The sequence below is a fragment of the Diplotaxodon limnothrissa genome, linkage group LG22 (genome assembly GCF_057381915.1).
Source record: "Diplotaxodon limnothrissa isolate DT_005_m linkage group LG22, D_limnothrissa_male_GT1.1, whole genome shotgun sequence".
Lineage (NCBI taxonomy): Eukaryota > Metazoa > Chordata > Actinopteri > Cichliformes > Cichlidae > Diplotaxodon > Diplotaxodon limnothrissa.
Genome location: NC_140616.1, coordinates 714,384 through 730,000, shown reverse-complemented (window position 1 = coordinate 730,000; position 15,617 = coordinate 714,384). Strand labels below are relative to the sequence as shown.

The window sequence follows — 15,617 nt, the reverse complement described above, 5'->3', positions numbered from 1 at the left end:
TGAAACACACCAGAAACACGCCTGCAACACGCCTGAAACATGACTGCAACACGCCTGCAACATGCCTGAAACACACCAGAAACACACCAGAAACACGCCTGCAACACGCCTGCAACACGACTGAAACACCCCAGAAACACGCCTGTCATATGACTGCAACACGCCTGCAACATGCCTGAAACACACCAGAAACACACCTGAAACACACCAGAAACACGCCTGCAACACGCCTGAAACATGACTGCAACACGCCTGCAACATGCCTGAAACACACCAGAAACACGCCTGTCATGTGACTGCAACACGCCTGCAACATGCCTGAAACACACCAGAAACACACCTGAAACACACCAGAAACACGCCTGCAACACGCCTGAAACATGACTGTAACACGCCTGCAACACGACTGAAACACCCCAGAAACACGCCTGTCATATGACTGCAACACGCCTGCAACACACCAGAAACACGCCTGCAACACACCAGAAACACACCTGAAACACACCTGAAACACGCCTGAAACACGCCTGCAACACGCCTGAAACACGCCTGCAACACACCAGAAACACACCTGCAACACGCCTGAAACACGCCTGCAACACACCAGAAACACGCCTGAAACACGCCTGAAACACGCCTGCAACACACCAGAAACACACCTGAAACACACCTGAAACACCCCAGAAACACGCCTGAAACACACCAGAAACACGCCTGCAACACGCCTGAAACATGACTGCAACACGCCTGCAACATGCCTGAAACACACCAGAAACACACCAGAAACACGCCTGCAACACGCCTGCAACACGACTGAAACACCCCAGAAACACGCCTGTCATATGACTGCAACACGCCTGCAACATGCCTGAAACACACCAGAAACACACCTGAAACACACCAGAAACACGCCTGCAACACGCCTGAAACATGACTGCAACACGCCTGCAACATGCCTGAAACACACCAGAAACTCACCAGAAACACGCCTGCAACACGCCTGCAACACGACTGAAACACCCCAGAAACACGCCTGTCATATGACTGCAACACGCCTGCAACATGCCTGAAACACACCAGAAACACACCTGAAACACACCAGAAACACGCCTGCAACACGCCTGAAACATGACTGCAACACGCCTGCAACACGACTGAAACACCCCAGAAACACGCCTGTCATATGACTGCAACACGCCTGCAACATGCCTGAAACACACCAGAAACACACCTGAAACACACCAGAAACACGCCTGCAACACGCCTGAAACATGACTGTAACACGCCTGCAACACGACTGAAACACCCCAGAAACACGCCTGTCATATGACTGCAACACGCCTGCAACACACCAGAAACACGCCTGCAACACACCAGAAACACACCTGAAACACACCTGAAACACGCCTGAAACACGCCTGCAACACGCCTGCAACACGCCTGCAACACACCAGAAACACACCTGCAACACGCCTGAAACACGCCTGCAACACACCAGAAACACGCCTGAAACACGCCTGCAACACACCAGAAACACGCCTGAAACACACCTGCAACACGCCTGAAACACGCCTGCAACACACCAGAAACACACCTGAAACACACCTGCAACACGCCTGAAACACACCTGAAACACACCTGCAACACGCCTGAAACACGCCTGCAACACATCACCTTTTAGCTGAATCAGTGCAGTACTCTTTAACACTAGCAAGAAAGCAATGTATTTATAAAGCACTTTCAGGTGCTGTACACTTGATACATTAAACAAGTTCAAAAAAGAAATAATATAAATAGAGGAAACATTTAAAAAAAAAAAAAAAAGATAATTCAAATAATATTTAAAACAGTAGAATTGGCACAAATAGCAAAAGCAATAATAAAATAGTATAAAATGATAATTAGAATTGAGCTTCCTCTTGGACCTGGGTACCTCCAGGAGCAGCTTGTCAGCTGGCCTGAGAGACCTGGGGGGTGGGTAAGGACGAAGAAGCTCAGAGAGGTAAATTGGGGCAAGACCGTTTAAGCCTGGGGTGCCAAACGTACGGCCCGCGGGCCGGATCAGGCCCACAAACGGGTTTAATCTGGCCCGTGAGATGATTTTGTAAAGTATAAAAATGAGCAGCAATTTTTCAATAAAGAAACTGCTGTTCCAATTGTGTCCATTGGATGGCGCAATAGCAATTGTGAGCTACTTTGTTTTGCCCGCGAAATTTAAACCCGATGTGCTTTGGCACCCTCATTGGCCCAATATGTCTCTGTCAAAAAGAGAAAAGTGGATGCAGAGTGCAGAGTGTTCCAAGAAAAATGGTCATCCTATTTATTCACGGAAGTGAAAGCTGTATGCTTGGTGTGTTCCCAGCATGTTGCAGTGCTGAAAGAATATAACCTCCGTCGCCACTACGTGAGTCTTCATGCCGACAAATATGACAACTTTTAAGGACAGCAGAGAAGAGAGAAGGTGAATGAACTGTTGGCGGGTCTGAAGAAACTGCAGTCTGTGTTTACTCACAGCCGAGACATCAGTGACGCTGCAGTGAAAGCTAGCTACCTCGTTGCTAACGAAATTGCACTAGCTTCAAAACCATTTAGTGAGGGTGAATTTGTAAACACATGTATGATGAAGGCATCTAAGATTGTGTGCCCTGCAAAGTGCCAGGCCTTTGCAAATATCAGCCTGACAGGAAACACAGTTGCCGACAGGATTTCTGATCTTTCAGCGGATTTGGACAAAAAAAATAGTCATTTATTGTGTTTTCAGTTGCAATTGATGAAGGCACATTACAGATGTTGCACAACTGGCAATTTTCATCCGCGGAGTTGATGACACATTGACCGTCACCGAGGAGTTCGTGGAGTTGGTACCGATGACAGATACAGCGACCGCAGCTGATATTTTCACCGCACTCGTCGGCGCGTTGGACAGGGTCGGAGTGGACCGGTCCCGCGCTGTCAGCCTGGCTACAGATGGTGCGCCCTCAATGATCGGGAAGAAAGCAGGCGTTGTAAAAAGGTTCAGAGATAAAGTGCAATCTGCAAATGGAGGACGTGGTTTTTGGACTTTTCACTGTATTTTGCACCAGGAGGCTTTGTGTTGCAAGTCACTGAAAATGGATAACGCCATGAAGGTGGTCATCCAAACTGTTAATTTCATCCAGAAGCCTCAAGCACCGTCAGTTTGACAGTCTTCTCAGAGAGAAAGACCACATCTATGGCCTGCCATACCACACTGAGGTAAGATGGCTGAGCCGAGGTGCTGTGCTGAGGCGTTTCTTTGATTTACGAGAAGAAATTGAACAGTTTATGGAAGAAAACTGGAAACCAGTGTTAGAATTTCATTCTGCAGAATGGATGCAGCACCTTGCATTTATGGTGGATGTTACAGAGCACCTGAATAACTTGAACAAACAGCTGCAAGGACGCAACAAAGTTGTCACGCAGTATCATGACAGCATTTCAAGTTGAAGCTGTTATTGTGGGAGACGCAGCCCACCGGTGGTGATGCAGCTCACTTCCAAAGTGTTGCGGATATGAAGCGGTTCAAAGATAAAATAACGGGACTGTTACTAGTTTGAGCAACGATTTCAGATTTTTGGTGAACTGGAGAAAGACTTCAAAGTTTTGTGCTCGCCGTTCACCGTGAATCCTTTTGATCTGCCCGTCAGCATCCAACTTGAAATAACAGACTTGCAGCGTGACTCGGATTTGAAGGGCAAATTTGCCGCAGCTGGCTTGAACACATTCTGTCAGAATCTCTTGCCTGGTTACCCCAACTTGATGCCCTCGCTGCAAAACTATTGTGCATGTTGGGAACCACGTATCTTTGTGAGCAAGTTTTCTCTGTAATGAGCATAAATAAAACAAAACTGCGCTCAAGGCTCACGCACAGGCACTCGAATCACATCCTGAAGTTAGCTGCTGCTCAGGATGTGAAGCCTGATATTGATGAGCTGGTGAAAGCTAAAGATGCCAGGTATCAGGAGTCAAATAAACTATGCAACCCCACTGAAAGTGCTGCATGAGACACCCTGATGTACTTCTGTGATCTGTGATATACTTCTGTGAATCACTGAGGCGCTGTGTGCTTGTTCTTTGTCCTCAGGATTTTCAAATAACTTGAGGTGTTTTATGATTAATAGCTACTGTATGTTGTGCCTGTACTACTTTGAACACAGGCTCTAGCTTTATTTTTATGTTGATCGTATTAAAACAAAGAAAACAATCTGAAGTTGTTGTTTTTAAGTTATATACACAATGATTTTACCAGTCCGGCCCACTTGAGAATAGACTTCTCTCCATGTGGCCCCTGAACTAAAATGAGTTTAACACCCCTGCTTTAAGCATTTAAAAACAAACATGAGAATTTTAAATGAACTGTGTTCACACCGAACGTGATAAATCACAAAACATAAATCTTACATAAAACATTTTGTAATTATACAGGCAGCCAATGGAGTGAAGCCAGGATGGGAGTTATGTGCTCTCTTTTGCGAGTTCTGGTTAAAGGTCGTGCAGCAGCATTTTGGACCAGCTGCAGACGAGAGAGAAGATGCTGACTAACTCCACAATACAGCACATTACAGTAATCCAAACGAGATGGAATAAAAGCATCGATTACGGTTTCAAAATGCAGCCTGGATAAAGTAGGTCTTATCTTTACCAAGCGCCTTAAATGATAAAAACTGGACTTGACAGTAGCCCTAATTTGACTGTCTAATTTAAAATCACTGTCCATCTTAAAACCCAGGTTAGTAACAACAGGTTTAAAATACACAAGGTTCACAAGGTCCACTAGGACCAAACAGAATCACCTCAGTTTTGCTTGAATTACATCTTAGAAAGTTTAGGGACATCCGAGATTTAATGTCTTCTAGAGATGCTAGAAGTGGCTTAATAGAGAAGGCATCGTTCTGCTTCAGAGGCAGATCAATCTGACAGTCGTCAGCATAGCAGTGGAAGGGTAATCCATGCCTTCTGAGGATGGTTCCCAGGGGCTGTAAACATAATGAAAAAAGCAGAGGCCCTAAAATTGAGCCCTGTGGGACCCCAGACTGAAAGGCAGCAGAGGAGGACTCATACCCTGAAAGGTTAACACTAAAAGTTCTGTCAGAAAGATAAGACCTAAACCATTTCAAAGCAGTACCACGAATGCCTGCAAGATGGTGCAAGCGAGTCAGTAAAATGTTGTGGTCTACAGTGTCAAAGGCAGCTGTTAGGTCAAGAACAACACGATTACCAGAGTCACAGGAAAGGAGGATATCATTAAAAACCTTTAAGAGTGCTGACTCCGTGCTATGAACGTTTTTAAAACCTGATTGGAAGACCTCTGGGACACCACTCTCCTTTGGTTGCAACCTTCTCAATGAAAAACACATAAAATCATCAGAGAGGCCTCCAAGCAGCCACTTTGTGGAGCATTTAAGACTGAGTCAGTAGAGTTAAATAACACGTGGATTGTGACTGTTGGAGGAAATGATCTTAGAGAAGTATTTTCTTTTAGCCTCCTTGACCGTATCCTGATAGAGGCGCCAGCAGTCCTTTAGGATTTGAAGAGACACCTGCAGTTTGTCCCTCTTCCATCTGCGTTCAGCTCTACGACACTCCCTCCTCACAGCCCGAGTGGCGTCGTTAAACCAAGGGTCCGTTTTAGCCTTGGGCTGCCTGGTTATTAATGGTGCCACAGAGTCCAGAGTGGTTAGGCAGTACGATCAGCGGGGAACTGGGCAGCAGTGGAAGGGTTAATAATCCGACAGCGGCGAACAGGAGCGCTGGTTTGAACTGTAGTGCGTGAAAACGCAGCATCAAATAATACAGCCATATGGTCAGAGAAGGCAGTGTCAGTCACTTCCATGTTAGACACAGGTAGACTGTGCGACAGGACCAGGTCCAGTGTGTGTCCGTGTTCATGTGTGGGACCAGGTACGGGCTGGACCGGATTAAAAGAATCAATGAGGCTTAAAAACTCCTTCACCTGAGGTTTGTCAGGGCAGCAGACATGGATATTAAAACCCCCACAATAAGAACGTAGTGGGCATATGATTAATGGTGCTGCGTGTGGCGGGCTTTAAGGCTCAGCTCAGATTTAGACAGAGGAAGATGAAGACAGAGGCTGAGAGCTACAGCAGAGTTCAGCCTCACATTGTTTTTGTCCAGATTTGGATTTTAAAGGATTTGATTCTAGGACATTCCCAGCTGGAGTTTGTGCTCTAAAGGAACGCAGTCAGGGTTTAAGGGGGAAGTTTGAAGGCAAACTCAGGACGCAGTAACACGATTAAAGGAAGCTCCTCGTGTAAAACAAAGAGGCTCCCCTGGTGCCGCTCAGCGAGCATCTGCAGCTGATTGGATTTGTTCAGGATCGATTCTCTGGAGGATTCTGCTCTCGGCTGGTGGCACGAGTCCAGATCGAAGGAAATCTTATCAGCTGCCATTAGGCCCGAGGCCCATCGCTCGGCTCATTTCGTTCACAGAGAAATAAAACAGTGAGGCAGGAGGAGGAGCTCCCTGTGGATGAACAGAGCTGGTTTCTCAGGAAGAGGAACTCAGTGGCGTGTAGCCTGAGCACAGCAAGCGACTGCCTGCTCACAAAGAAAAGTGTCCGTGCTTGTTAGCAGAAGTTCTGCACGAGCTAACTTCACCTAACGAGCTAATAGGAGCCATTAGTGGGCTCCAATTAGAGGAATCCCTCCTAACGAGGTCAGACAGATCAATAGCACAGGGAGAGGAGTCGCGTATCAACACCTCTGCAGGCTTTCAGCCTCACTCCTAGCCTGCTGGTTACCACGGTTACCAACACGACCTCTGACACTGATCAACAATTCCTCGCAGCTCGTTGTCCCATCTGTGCAGCGAAGTCATCTTTAACATCACGCAGTCTGAAACCTGTAGCTCCACCAGGCGTGGAGGAAGGTGAAGGAGGTGGGTCATGTGACACAGACAGAAACAGACTGAGCCAGTCAGACCTCAGTGTACACGCCCAGACTGGGGTCAGAGGCCATTAGGTCACTACACGATGGTCACTCGTGTAGAACACCTCAGACAGAGGCTGCTGCACCAAAAGCTTCACTGTGATTGCTCTGGTTCGAGCAGGTTGCCTTGGTCACCGGCAGTCAGCGAGGAAGGCGATTTCTCTGCATCTCCACGTATCTCTGACCTGCGACCCATCAGTTACCATAGCAACCTCACAGTGGGTGTCGGTGCAGTACTGTACGCCTGTTATAGCACACGGGTAACCATCGCGAACCTCCACCGACCACCCACCAGCTGGTTGGAGAACATCTGTGAGGCTGTGGCACCGCTTCAGGAGAAGTGTTGGCACAAAGGAGCCTGCTGAACGTTAGTCCCCGCCCCCGCCACGGCCCGTGACCTCAGCGCTAACAGCGAGAAGAACAGCTCGACTGGCCTCCTCGTTCACACGCTTCGCCTGCCTTTACACCACCTAGCTGTCCATCTATCCAGTCATCCACCTATCCGTCCATTCATCGACACATCCACCCAGACATCCACTGCGAGCTCGCTGAGATCTTCTGATGTACACTTCAAACAGACTGATCAATAATCTATACCTGCTGCTGTAAACAGGCTCTCTGATTGGCTGCGGTCAGTGTCCTCTGAGCTTTGTTTTCATGTTTGCTGCTTTGTTCCAGTTTCAGTCATTCAGCAGATTAATCCTCTCAGCAACAAATCTGATCCTCATCATCCTCATCCCCATCTCACACGCACACACACACAGACACACACACAGACACACACGCCTGTCCGACTCTAATTCCACATGTGATCGTTTGCTGAGGTTAATCCTCGCGTCTGCCTCTGCCGTCCACTCTGATGGATTTACTTTCATCCCTGCGTTGACATCTCATTACTTCCTCATGCTCAAGTCCCGCCTCTCTCCTGATGACATCGGTACCGTTTTACTATGGCGCTCAGGTGAGTTTTTAACGCGGGGCACGTTTAGCTTCATGTCTGTGATTCGTATCAGCAGTTACACCACAACATGTTTCAGGCACCACCACCACCGCCGCCACCCCTACATCATCTAAGACCTTCCAAAAACCTTCAAACAGGGGGCGGGGTCAGTCATTAGAAAGGAGGACCCCACAGACCAGTTCCTGTTTTCCTTTGAACACCAACACTGACATTCTTTATCATGAACCTGAGAGGTGATTTGTCTTATCAGCAGCATTCACGAGCTGGTCTGAGCTAGTTAGCCACAGGCTAACATAACATTAGCCACAGTAACCAAGGCGACCATGACAAACACGCCGGTGACAACTATCCTCAGTCTCAGACCTGTAAACCTGTCAGCCAGGTGAATACAGGCGTTTTAAACAAGCTAGCAAAGCCAAAGTGGCTAAAGCTAAAGCTAGCTTAGCCACGGGCCTCGGTATGAGCAACGGATCAAAGCAGTGAGGAGGAAGACAACAGAGAGCAGTGAGGAAGGCTGGATGTCCGGCTGAAGGTACCGACCTGCTGGTTGATAACACGCACGTGCGCACAAACACACACCCTGGGCAAAAACATCAGAGCACACCTGAGCTCAGCTCACTCCGTGCCGCCAACCTCACAGTTTTCTCACAAATGACATCACATCAGTCTCAATCCAACGACACGCTGCACACCTGGCTGTCCCTCACCTGCACACAGGTGTGGGCGTACCTGCAGCAGTCAGTGAGACGGTGTGTTTGTAGTAACGCTGAACATTAGGGCAGAGGACCAGGTGGAGCTGCAATTGCTGCAATCAAACATGCACTTCCTGTTTCTCATGACACAGAAAAGGGCGCACAGGTACGCACTCCTAAGCTGCTGCAAGCTCATTTTCAGTGCTGCATTTCATTCAAAGGTCAAAGTTCAAGTCACAGGAAGGAACATGGAGCACAAACACACAGAGGTCAGAGGTCAGAGCTGGAGAATAGCGTCACCAGCAACAAATGACATCAACTTAATTGGAGCTTCCTCCTGAGGCCAGCAGGTCAAAGCTCGGATGCTGGCGGTGGCGCTCAGACCAGGAACGACGGTGCCTGTAGCTGGGTCACAGGGTCAACTTCACAGAGGTCAAACAATTACCAACATGGCAGCTTACCGCCGTCCGTGGGGGGAGGGAGAGAGCCCAGCTGGTCATGTGATTGGTCAGCGGGCTCTGATATTACTGCAGTTAGAAAGGAGGGGGTCGGGGGGCTGGACTGGAAATGCTTTTATTTTTAGATCAATCACTGATTGGACAGCAGGACCTTTGCCCACGTGACCATTGACCTCAGTCCACTAAGACAACAGGTCCAAACAGGTCCATTAAAGTGACATAAAAGCAGAAAGATCAACAGTGATGTCACAGTATTTTTTTTAATCTGGACATACTGAAGGAAAGACTCCAGAAACCATTTCTAATGTCTCACATTTAAACCGATTCATCGAGTTAATCAAATAATACTGATAGTAATCATAATCATCGAGTGCCTGGAGCGACTGGTGGGCGTGTCATTGTGATTTGGTGCTGCCTCTGAACTGAGCATGCTCAGATCCCGTCATCCATCATCTTAAATAACAGCCTAACAGCAGCACCACGTGGTTTTCCTCGCCGCCCGCACAGACGGGCCGGTTGGATGTGACGCCGCAGGAAAGCACACAGGCTGCTCCGCCAGACGTTTCCGTCTCTGCCGGACTGACCGGAAAGACGCCTGAAAATGGATCCAAAAGCTGAGCCGGGCGCCGAGCTGACCTCACAGGCAACGACCGCTCACACTCACCTGTGCCACGACACGCTCCCGCCCAGGTGAACACCACATGACCCGCCCACCACGACCAATATCCACCAATGTTTGATGTCCAAAAGGAAGTCGACTTACAGTGTAGCCACACACACACAGACACACACTCACCCTCCTGCTGGCCAACATCTCTCAGACTAACAAGCTCCTCTCGACAGCAGCGATAACAAAGACAGATCGTCTGATGACAACACTGAATGTCATCGTGTGTGTGTGTGTGTGTTTGTGTGCGTGCACGTGTGTTGACCACACACAGTGTGACTCACTGAGCTGTTCGCAGTAAATGACTTTGTGCTCATTTGGAGGAGATTCATTGTGTTTTTAAGCCTCGCCGCGTGGCGCTCACATATTCCACTCTTTCCATCAAAATGCAAACTGAGCGGCGGTGGCTCGCCGCAGCCCGCCTCCCTCGCTCTCGTTTTAAAGGCCAATTTATTGGATTCACAAAAAGCCCGAAATAATCACTCATTGTAAGGCTAAAAGGCTCATCACAGAGTCCAATCATCCAATAAAATAAATGTGGTTCATAATTGCCGTGGAAATGCAGGCGGCCTCACACAAATGAAATCTCATCACAGCGAGCGTCCTCGCAGACCGCCGCCGCCCGCTGAACACCAGACAGTCTGCAGATTCTTCAGTGACAGCGTTACGCCTTCGTTACTCTGCCCATGCTCACGATGCCTCGTTGGTGGCCTCTGACACTGAGCGGTCACCAACAGGTGGAGCTTTTCTGGATTTAGACAAACTGAAGCACAAACCCATCTGACCCTCGAGGTCACCTGACCTTCACCTGCGACCACACGCGTTTCCTGCTGCTCGTTGCTCTGTGGCTGTTTTTCAATCGACTCAAACACTCGAATTCAAACCTCAGAGCTTCAAAGGGACGCACACCAGAGACTTTCATTCATACACAACACCAACAAAACAAGAAGAAGAGAGCACTGAGCGGGCGGACATTCACCCAGGTAACACAAGTGTTTCAGTGTGTGTCAGCGCACACCTGCAGGTGAATGAGGAGGTCTGTCCACGCCCACCACGAGGCAGGATCTGCTGTTAGAGCTGCAACCAGCCAGGAGATGCATCTCACTGTGTACCTCCCACTCACTCACACACACACACGCGCGCACACGCGCGCACACAAACACACACACATGCACACACACACATGCATGCACACACAGGCAATGAAGGCTACACAAAGGAGGAACAATCGCCTGCCAAACTGTGCCTACACACACACACGTTTGTACATGTATCTCTCTGAGGACCTTTGTTGAATGAATTCATTTCTCCTCATTTCTCCACCCGTTACAGCAACACACCCACCCCGCCCTCTGAGGCCACACTGCTGCTACATGAGCCTAGCTGCACAGATGTGCACCACAAAACAAGCCTGCAGCCAACCACTGCGAGAACAAGAGCTGCTGTGATTGGCTGCAGAAATGAAAGAAAAGCAGCGAACAGCACAAACATCATGACACGCAGACCGGTCAGTCTGCAGACCACATGTGAAGATTACAAATGATCTTCTTATGGCCTCTGACAGTGGACTCATCTCTGTGCTTGTCCTGCTAGACCTAAGTGCAGCGTTCGATACTGTCGACCATAATATCCTATTAGAGCGATTAGAACATGCTGTAGGTATTACAGGTACTGCGCTGCAGTGGTTTGTATCATATCTATCTAATAGACTCCAGTTTGTGCATGTAAATGGAGAGTCCTCTTCACACACTGAGGTTAATTATGGAGTTCCACAGGGTTCAGTGCTAGGACCAATTCTGTTTACATTATACATGCTTCCCTTAGGCAGCATCATTAGAAGACATAGCATACATTTTCACTGCTATGCAGATGACACCCAGCTCTATCTGTCCATGAAGCCAGATAACACACACCAATGAGTTAAACTGCAGGAATGTCTTAAAGACATAAAGACCTGGATGGCCGCTAACTTTCTGCTTCTTAATTCAGATAAAACTGAGGTTATTGTACTCGGCCCCGAAAAGCTTAGAAATATTAGGGCTGCGCCATATTATACCGTTCACGGTAATACCGGTATAATGTTAGGCAACGATAGGAAAATGAAATATCGCGATAGAATATGAGTAAAACGCGCATGCGCAGCGCCTTTGTTTTCATACGCACATGGCCGATTGTTGAGTGAAACAGATGAACCAGAATTGGTTTGTAAAAATGGTGCAACTTCAGTGATGTGGAACTGGTTTGGTGTTTGTCCGTCAGATACACGACAAAGCACATTTTTTTGCAGAACATGCAAGCGGCCGTCGTTATTGTCGTATTTGTCGGACTAAGATGCTCTTAAATCTGGGTCCTAAACTCCGTATGCTTCAGGTCAAACGAACACTGCAGCATCACTGAGAGTTAAAAACTGTCTAAATTCTTTCATCTTTAATAAAACGATCAGCATTGCTGCTTTACCAGGTGTAACTATGAAGTTTAACTTCCAGGCATCCATGAAAACAAAAGTTATTACATTTAACGGAGTTAGAAGTTAGCAGGAAGCTAGCGGAAGTTAGCTCGCTAGTTTCGCTAGTTACCTAAGCATGATATAGCATGTTCTGACTGAGAGATTTCTGAAAAAAATCAAACGTACAGCTCTGCTATCACTTCCAACATAAATGAAGACAGGAAACTAAACAGCAGTGACGTTTGTAGGGTTACTGAAGTTGGGCTAGCTGCTATATAATGATGTGCTACGTGATCGCTAGCGACACAGCTATGTTAGCATAACATAAACAGTGAAGCTGGAGGACGAACACTAACACTTTTCCACTTATAAAAGTTAACGTGAAGGTTCTTCATGGTTAGAGACAAATGCAATCGCATGGCAGGATGCTGTAAACGGACCAAACTTCAGTCAGGAGAACAACTGAGATGATCCATCCATCCGAGGTTAGTCATTAATATACTGCAACAACATGGGAATAGAGCAGCTGCCAGAGAATTTAACATTAATGAATCAATGGTACAGAAGTGGAGGAAGCAAGAAGAATGAGTTTAATAAAGTTTGATTTATCTGACTGCTTTGTTTCGCTTAATGTGCCGTATAATCCCGTGCACCTTGTGTTCCGAAAAATACGTACTGCACACTGCAGTTTAATGTTGCAAAGCACCTCTTTTTAACTTCAGTGGATATTATACATGGTTATGCTCAGGATATGTCAGCCCATTTCTACTGGAAATGCCTTTTGGTTAAACTTTCAGCAAGGAATTTGCATTTGCACTGTTACATTTTTATAAAGCTTTAATGTACATAAAAACCAGCTTCTTGTTTAAGTGAAAATAAATGGAAGGTTGTCTTTTTGCGCTAGTAATGTTGTGGAGTTGTATTTTGTCTCGCATCAATTATATCGTCAGTTATATCGTTATCGCAAATTTTCAAATATATATCGTGATAAATATTTTTGGCCATATCGCCCTGCTCTAGGTATCTAACCAGAGTCTTACTGAGCCTGGTTCTGCTGGAGGTTTCTTCCTGTTAGAAGCGAGTTTTTCCTTCCTACTGTCTCCAACGTGTTCGCTCATAGGGGGTCGTTTGATTACCTTGACATGACTGTTGGTGAGTCAAAGGTCAGGAATCCTCCTGTAGAAGTCTTACCATCGCCCCCTGCTGACCTTCAGACAGAACGCAGGTTTGAGGCTGTTTCTCTGTTACCAGCTGACCTGTGACGTCTCATGGCTGCAGTTGAGGTCACATGTGATTAATAATGATGTTCTGAGGCCTCTGTGAGCCAAACAGAAACTCTCCATATTCAATGATAACTGAGACTTTAGCTTAAAGCTGGTTTTTAAACACTGGTTCAGTCGTCGTACTTCCTCTGAGAAACAGCAAGAGGACGCAGCCTGACCTGCCTCCTCCCGTCTGATCCTCTATCTGCTCTCTTCCTGCCTCCCTCATCACTTCTGCCTCTGCTTCGTCACGTTCAGCTCTGACACGAGCAGACGCTCGGCCACTCCACAGTCAGAGCCCCCTGCCGAGCATGCTGGGATACCACGGCTGCCGTGGCAACGGAAAGACAGGCTCTGCGGGGAGGAGGCTGAAGGAAGAAGCGGCAAAGACGGATTAAAGTAAGACGAGGTCAGAGGAAGAGGAGGATGAGAGAAAACAGGCAGGAGAGAAGACGAGGTCAGAGGATGAGGGGATGAGACAGATGAGACGGCGACAGTCGGTCTAAATCAGATTACTGCTGAGATCTGACGACACAGAAGCTCTCTCTCAGGGGTTAATCTGCTCTCGGCGGGATTAGAGCGTCGCCTGCAGAGATCACCTCCATCTCTTTCTCTGAGACGTGAGCATCGAAGCTTCACAAAGACAAAGAAACCTGCAGTTCCCCAGACATCCAGCAGGGGCAGCAGTGAGTCAGTCCCCAGAGACTGCCATGTTAAAATAAACATATTTATTCATACAACAGCTGTTTGTGGGGGCGTGGCCCCATTGACCGTCAGGTGTATGGTGACACAGGTGGCTGTAGCTGCTAGCTGACGTGCGGAGTGTGTCTGACCAATAACACGGCTGCTGTGAGGTCAGAGCTGACAGAGCTCCTGAGCTGGTAACTGATAGGCCAACTCACTAACACTGAGGCTTTACAGAGCATGCCCATCTTTTATATACGGTGTACGGTCCAGACATCAGTTTAAACATGAACGTGATGAAGCTGTGGTGCTCAGCGTTGGATTACCATGGCAACGCTGATGCTTGGCCCTGATTTGCTAACACAGAAATGTGTCATCAAAGTTTGGACAGAAACACAGCAGTTTCCCTGAAATAGTGCAGTCGTGATTATTTGGCAGCTGCACCACTGCAGCTGTCCAAACAGATCCAAATGTAGCGAAGCGCCGTGATAACGGCCCCCCGCTATCAGTCTGTGCTAAGCTAGGCACAACTGTATATCTGCAGGAAACTGGGGGCTGCTGACACACCAGAGTCGCTGCAGCGTGCTGCTCCTTCTGGTTTCTCCAAGCGAAACACAAACGTCATTTTCTTGGTGAAACGTTGGCGTCTGCAGACGTCAGACGGCTGTAAATCCCGAGCCGAAGGCTGCAGGTTTCTCTGATCGTCGACATCGGCTCAGATTTCTCTCACAGTGAAAAGCAGAGTCCTGTCAGTGCGAGGAGAAGATAAAGAGTGCCGATGTGTTTTCCACCATCAGTCACTGACTCACGAGGAAGATCACGGGTGGAGCAGCAGCAGACACCTGACACCGTGAACCAGCAGTCCATCGTTTCTGACCGTTTTTCTCTCGGTCCCCGAAGCTTCTGAGACGAGGACGCAGAAAAGCCCCCCACCTGTGCGAGCTGCCTGCTGGCGCGATGCTGATTTGGGTCGTGTTCAGACAAGTTAACCTGGGAATTTCTCCATCTCGGCTCGGGTACAGCTCACCATCTGGCAGATTAGCTGTTAAAACTCAGTGAAGTGAAGTTAAGCGGTGCTGGCAGCCTCGCTGCCGTCACACTTTACATTCTGGAGGAGCGGGGACAAAAACGGGAACTTTTTCATTTGCTCCAAAAAGTGGATTTTTCATAAAAAGCTCAGTCGCTTTAATCACTGCGAGAGCTGCAGCTGCACACGCTCAGTCTGCAACACGCTTTTTAAATCCTTTCCAAACAGGCAGCGAGGGACTGATCTGTAATTTTACTTGATAACAGCGTGCTGGTTGGTTCATTTTGTCCTCTGCTGGGTTTTTGTTGCAGCCAACTCTTCTCTGCTGAAGATAACCATAAATATGCAATATTTACTGATTAAACTGAGCTCAGCCCCCAAAATACTGCTGCTCATTCATTTTCAGAGCACAGCCTGCATAACGACGAGCAGGCAAGTCGATTCCTTTTTCTACA

General features: G+C 47.8%; 1 protein-coding gene across 3 annotated transcripts in view; it reads right to left on the bottom strand.

Moving 5' to 3' along the window:
* The window catches only part of LOC146609071 (semaphorin-6D-like), a 98,492-nt gene that overhangs the window by 51,678 nt on the left and 31,197 nt on the right, over positions 1-15,617 (bottom strand). The window lies entirely within an intron of this gene.